Genomic DNA, 6877 nt, shown 5'->3' with positions numbered 1-6877 from the left:
GCGTGCATTGAAGCTCACCGTCATGGAAGTAACGTCGGGACAACGGCAGTGTTCACCTCATACCCAAAGCCTTAGTGATGAAACGAGAGGAGAAATCATACCGAGGCAGATGGATATACCCGTGTTTTTCTCTCAACACTGTGCCAGATGCTTCGTGGTATATATTTCTCTTTTATCCTTTTTTTTAACTCATCACAGTGAACATGTCTCCTCTGAATAGTGCCGATACGTAGGTTTGAACTATTTGGAACTATTTTTCGCTCCCCTTGTGGTGGGACTAAAATTAATTTCAGCGGTAAAACTTAGAACAATAAAAAGCTTTTTAATTGTCCATTTTATAGTTTCATTTTTTAATTTTAAACCCTATAAAATTGAACATAAGGAAAAAATACTATTTCCTATGTATTAGAAATAATTATTATTCTCATAATTAGTATCAAGCAATATATTATTATTGTGATATTCATCAATTCAAAATTTTATTTAGTTTACAGGGAATGATTGACATTTCAGTAGCGAAGTGGTAGGACGAGGTACGCGAACTCATTGCTGAGGTAAGTTATTGAGGAATATCCTCGAACCTAAGAGACATAGCACAATTTTATTGTAGTATTATTTATTGTAGTATTCAAGTGGAACTATAAAAGAGGTTATTACAAAAATTGGGGTCTCTTCCCTAGATTTTGAGATATTCATGAAAAAGCTGGCGATAGTCGAAAGTCACTTATCTCGTTTTACTACTTCGTTACTGATTTTCGTGATTTTGGATCTCATTGCACCAATTTTTGGAGAGCATATAGTAACCTCCCCCCCCCCCCGCCGATCGCTGACCCCCGCACGTTCGAAACTCTTCGGGAATTCTTGCGGGACGCGGAAAAAAGTCAGCCCTCGACATTCCGACGAGATTTAAGTTCTAAACGGAATTCCTGGTTGATATTCCGATAAAAGTTGGACTTCATAAAAGATTCGCAGACGAAATTGTTCCCTGAAAATTAGAAGGGTGAAGCCTGGTAGAGGTAACTCCTGGTGAACAGGGGTATAACCTAAGAAACAGTTGAGGAAAAAAAAAGCGGAAAACTCGAAAATTCCCGGTAGCAGGTCTTGCGCTCTCTTGAGAGGGTGGAAGTGAATGAAAACTTTACAACAGAAAAGTAGAAATCTATTGACCATTTTATTACCAAATATATGATGCGATGTGCATTAAATAAATAGGATCTTAAGCAGAAAATTTTTAAATCACCTAAAATTTCACTAGACCCGAGTCAAAATTTCACCGAGGTTTTCAACATGGTTCTAACGTCCACGGGCCAGTTTGCGACGTTGAAATCAGGTTGACCACTGTACATGCTCAATTCACGAATCAACTTACTTTCAACGTGCATATCGTCACTTATTTCCATTTATTCCGGATTTTACGTTGAATGTAAGTTGATCTTCGACCTACCCCTGACGTTCTTTCAACTTATTAGGTTGTAGGGGCAATTACCTTCCCCTTTCCCCCTTTCCGCCCTGATCGTCACTCCCTTCCCACCCTTCCTTCGCTAATTTTTTTCTTTTGCGCCCAGTTATAATTAATAAAAAATCGAAGTTTCTGTACTTGGTGGTGGTGGTAGAACCTGTTCCGAGTTCGGAATTGGCAAAATTGCAGATTTTGCATATATTGCACTGTGCTGATTTCCGGACTCGAAGGGACCTGATGTGTTGGAGGCTTGAGGATAGGAGAATGAGAATGAGAATTTTAATCCAGTCCTAATCTAGACGTTGAGAATACCCAATGTAAGTTAACAATATACTCAACTTACTCCCAAAATTACTGACGTTGAGGGTAGGTTGAGTATACGATGGGAAGTTGAGGGATTTTTGACGTACATGTATGAATAAGTTGACGTAGGTTGGAAATATGCTGAAGATTCCGCGGAAAAATTGCAGATCAAAGAAAAGTAAGTTTAGAACGTTAAGGCTATGTTGGGGGACCCGGTGAAATTTTGACTCGGGGAACCTCTCTTCCCCCTGAATTTATAGATACTTAATTCCAATGGAATTATTTAACGAAATTACTTGATTATTTAACGACAGTGACTTGATAATTAATTCTAATAAATCTATTCAATAAACGCAAGCGTATGAATTGTTCTAAAATAAATTTCCACAAATAAAGAATCATTTTAACCAACCACAATACAGACATGGCAATTACTCCTATAAATTATAAATCTAGTTCTGCCTAAAAAATTGTGGCAGTGACTGCGAGGTACCATAAAAACATTGATTTAACAAAAATAATGTCTGGATTTTGTCTTTAAATAGCGTCTTCCCGGTTTTCATCACCGGAGAGCGCCATAATACACCGCAATATGGTGGATGATTTTTTTTTACTTTTACCAGCAACAAAAGATTGATGCGAAGGAGATAGACTGCAGCCTCCCTGGCCATTATTAACTCCTCGGCTTTCCTTGCAAGCGATTTTTCACAATGGCTGTAGAGTTTATTATATCCCCTCTTTGGCTATATACTATTACCCATGGTTCATCTCACTTCAACGTCGGCAAGTAACTACAGGTGTGTGGTGGGATATATCGGAAAGTTAAATCTGTCGACGCTTGATGGGTTATACACACAGAGATGGGAATGTATGGGGGGCTGAAGGAGGTGTGGTCTGGGCTCATCTCTATCCCTTCTACTGTTTGCCCCTCTGCATCGAGATGAGAGTAATCGATTCACCTCGGTGTGTAACGAATTACAAGGGATTTTCGGTTTTTATGTAAGAACATTAAAATTTTATGGCTCACGGTTCACTTTTGTCATGTTGAGATGAAAAAAAGGGTAGTTTCTTCAATTACACATACATCAACCCCTTCGTAGGTGCAATATCATTTATGGCGGGATTATTTCTATGAAATAAGGGTCAGGTTCGAGTGATGTAGCCGTTTATCTAAATTATGGGTGAATAATCTATGTAGAAGAAAGTAGGGGGTGAAAAGTAATTTAACGAATTGCTTGTCTTTCTCAATTTTTAATGTTTTTAACGTGATTCTGATCTGGGCACAGGGTAATTTATAAAAAGGTCGGTTTACATTGAGATAAAAATTCTTTGAAAATTACACTCCTGTTTCGTAATTTGCTAGTCAAAACAGTATTCTGTAAAAATTACGGAACAACTGCGCATTTTTTTACTAAACGTTCTCTACTTCTGTGGAACGTGTTGGACTTTTTCCTGAAAATTTAGTGAAAAAGTGCGGAACTGTTCCGTAATTTTATTCTTGTGATGAATAGATTGCGGACGAGGTACATAATTTTTAAAGAATTTTTCTCTCCCTGTAAAATACTTTCATCGCCAGTTTTTCTTTATGGGATTAAAGATGAATTTGGAGACATTAATCATTTTAACACACTCGTTTTAACATCTGGATAGAGCAAGGATAGGGCGATTTACATCATCGGTACGGAATTCGGTACAGAACGAAGGGATATAGAAACACTCGACAATATACAGGTAACTTTGCTACATTTGTTTTATTTATTATTAGTAATTCATCTCCAGTTAGGTATATCCAGGCAGGATTTTTTTTTTATATTCCCGTCCTTTTTACCCCTTGGGCTTATGCGCCCTACGCTCTAGCCAACCGTGCAGCTGCATGGGCCGACTTTCTACTCTGTACTGCATTTGCACCGTTCAAGAGGAGTACAATGTAATTTCAATGTGATAACAACCTTCCAGGTCATGGTTTTCGTACAAATGCAGGAACCTCCTGCAGGGTCTCTTCGGTCTTGGAAGGATCCAGATCTGCCAGAAAGCTGGAGAACATTTTGAATGATTTAGTTTACATGATTATAATAACACCCTCAAGACTCCATAACGAAACAAACAAAATTTAGAATGTCGACAATCGTTATCCCAAGCCCTAAAATGATGATTACACGGATCAGTTTGTTCTAAAAATGTTAGTACGAATGCAATAAAAAACAATCCATAGCCTGTGCAAAATTCTAGTACCATCACCTCAGAAAATTTAATGATTTCTAGTACAATCATGACTCAAAAATCCCAAAATTTTCCACAGCCCATGGATTATAACTTCTGTTGACATTCATTTAAAAACTTTAACAAACAATTCCACCAGCTCCACATAATTGCACCCCTTCCATGAAAGAATATTCAATAATCGAAAATTTAAAAAATTCCACATCTCGAACTTTTCCCCCCAGACACGTGTAAATTTTCCTTCGATATTTCAGTGTACAATTTATTGGCAACTACAATTGTCCATATAAAAGTGAAAGGACTCGTGGGTCAGCTTTGAGTCGAAATCCCATAACACAATGTCGTCGTGGCTACCAGCGATACATCATTTTCGGCTGGAATGATCTTACGGTAGATTTACCATTTGTACAGTTTATGGGCGTTGGTCTGGGTCATAAACTCGCTTGGCAATGACGTCGAGCAGAGGGAGAGAAGGTGGATTTTTGGTTGGAATGAGGATATGTCCAAGTGAGAAGGATATATATTGTACTGAAAGGAATTGGAGGGGATGTTACGATTGGGAGGGAAGTTGAGAGTTTCAGTTGGGTAAGATCACAAAATCTTTGGGTGGATTGTTGGAGAGAGTTTAAATTGGAGGGAGTGAGCCATCAATGAATAGATGTACAGAACTGCACAGAATTCGTTGTCGACTATAACCAGGGACTATAACTGATAATTTACTTGCCCGGAAAATATTGGAGTCATAGAATACATGAAAATATTACTGCTCTTGTTGATGGATAACATTGTGCTAACTAAATTTCAAAAATTTTACTCAAAGGGACAAGGATTTGATGTTTGGAACTGATTTAATGAGACGAAGAACAATTATTTAATGTGATTTCGTCAACTATCTTTGATTGAGACAATCAGAAGCCCGAAATTTTCATTTGGGGCGAGAATGAGGCTCTTGATAAAAATCGTAAACGTTTGATTTTATTTTCAGATTTAAAAACTAATTGAATGGAAATTCTGGCCGGCTGCCCTAAGTGAGGTTGAGGAATTGATTCGGTTTAGTCGAGCTCAGCTGATCAGGTCGGTCCTCATCAGAAATTGATCAGGTTTTGATGCAGTAAATTTGCTCAGGAGAATCTGATGGAGTGGAGTTAAACTCAGTCTGAGGTCAGGCAGCCTGAAGTCATTCTGATCCAAATTTAGTCTTATCTTACTAAATTTTTCAAACGATCTATTTCGGAATTGTATGATATCACAGCACAATTGCTATTCAATTTAATTAAGTTTTCATTCTGTCTAATCATTCATGGAAAATGTTTTTGTAAATATGAAGTTGACTTATTACAATAAAATTGTCCTATGAAAGTGTTTAAAGTACAAAAAATATTCTTTATAAAGTAATAAACCTGATCCAATAATTCGATCACCTTCCATCCATCCTCAAGTCTGGTTTGATCTGATTTTGATCTGAGCTAGACCTTAATTTCCAGTGGGATCAACTTCTTGATTTTTTCTTATATTGTTTTTCCGAAAAAAAGAATTTTACAATGACCGATATTCTCTTGGTGAACGCCTTTCGTTTGCATCCATTTCATAATTATTATTAGATTTATTTATTATTATTTATAAATCGTTACTTTTCAATGATATTTATTCTTGAGTTAATTTTGGTAATTGTCACTCATCTCATGCCAATTCTCAATTATTTTTTTCGTTGAATAATTTCATGAACCATTTCCAAGGGAAGGAGAAGTAAAAATCAGACACAAGTCATCATGATGTCATCATACACTTCCAATCATCATTTCATCTCGTTGGATTGAGCTTACACAACATCTATGGATTTAGAAGCCCCACGGGGTATAGAAAATCAACGCCAACCCGGGTAACCGCGGATTTAGACAGACAATTACGATGCTTATGCAAAGATTTGATATGTAGCATCAATTTGCGTCATCAATGGAAATAGTGGACTGTTTAGATAGAGATGAAAATGGAAATTACTTGCGGTCGAGCGTCAACCGTCAACCCACTGATCTGTATTCACGATTTCTCTGTCATTACGAGGATATGTGCTGAACTACGGGATTTATGTTTAATCCTAATTGATAAGCCATTATGCAATGATATAATGAGCTTGGGGAATACAGTGTAATTCATGGATTTGTAAATAATTCGGGTCCTTGGGGTATTGTTCGATCTGAGTATTTTAGCATTGCATTCTTTGAAGTAAAACAAAATGAATGAAGTGGATAAAATCAATCAGTGACTTTTAAAAAAATACGGTACTCTATTATTTCTATTACAGACTATAAACCCTGTTCCTCAGACTGAGAAAAAATATATTTTGGTCACGAATATCATATCTTTGATATTTTCTTTAATATTTTAGGTGATCAAAAATATCGTTTTTGGAATGTATTTCTCTAGAGTAATTATTTATAGGAAATTATTGTTGACGAAATAACTTGTAATAAACTTTAAAAACGATTTTTAGTATTTAGAATTGGTGCAAATTACGTTACCTAAAAATATTCCAAATTTAGAAAATTTGAACCATAATGAAGGGTCCATCGAGAATCGTAATTAAATCGTTCAAGAAATTCTGTCACCCTGATTCTTCATTGGCTCGCAGCTGTCAGAGGCGACTAATTTGAATTCAGAACTGATTTGATTTCGAAATTTTGTACAATTACAACGCGCGGTAGAGCACGTGCGGTCTGGCATTGGCTTATGATACAGACAAATGTTATAAAAATTGAAATACTCTATCTACTATTACGTCTAGTTCAAACTGACGAATTAAATCACTGCCAAAATGTCACCATTTAGGGAGAAACAAATTGTTTAAAAATTAATTTTTAAAGAATTTTTCGTAATTTTTCAAGAATTTTTCTGTGT

General features: G+C 36.4%; 1 long non-coding RNA gene across 1 annotated transcript; it reads left to right on the top strand.

Annotated features, from left to right (window-relative positions):
- Positions 1-5344, top strand: LOC135160070 (uncharacterized). Its single transcript, XR_010298497.1, has 3 exons — positions 1-295; positions 488-554; positions 4968-5344. It is a non-coding gene; the product is annotated as an uncharacterized LOC135160070 (long non-coding RNA).
- The last annotated feature ends 1533 nt before the right edge of the window (positions 5345-6877 follow it).

This window comes from Diachasmimorpha longicaudata, chromosome 1 (assembly GCF_034640455.1).
Source record: "Diachasmimorpha longicaudata isolate KC_UGA_2023 chromosome 1, iyDiaLong2, whole genome shotgun sequence".
In the NCBI taxonomy this organism is placed as follows: domain Eukaryota; kingdom Metazoa; phylum Arthropoda; class Insecta; order Hymenoptera; family Braconidae; genus Diachasmimorpha; species Diachasmimorpha longicaudata.
This window is presented reverse-complemented; position numbering and strand designations above follow the sequence as displayed.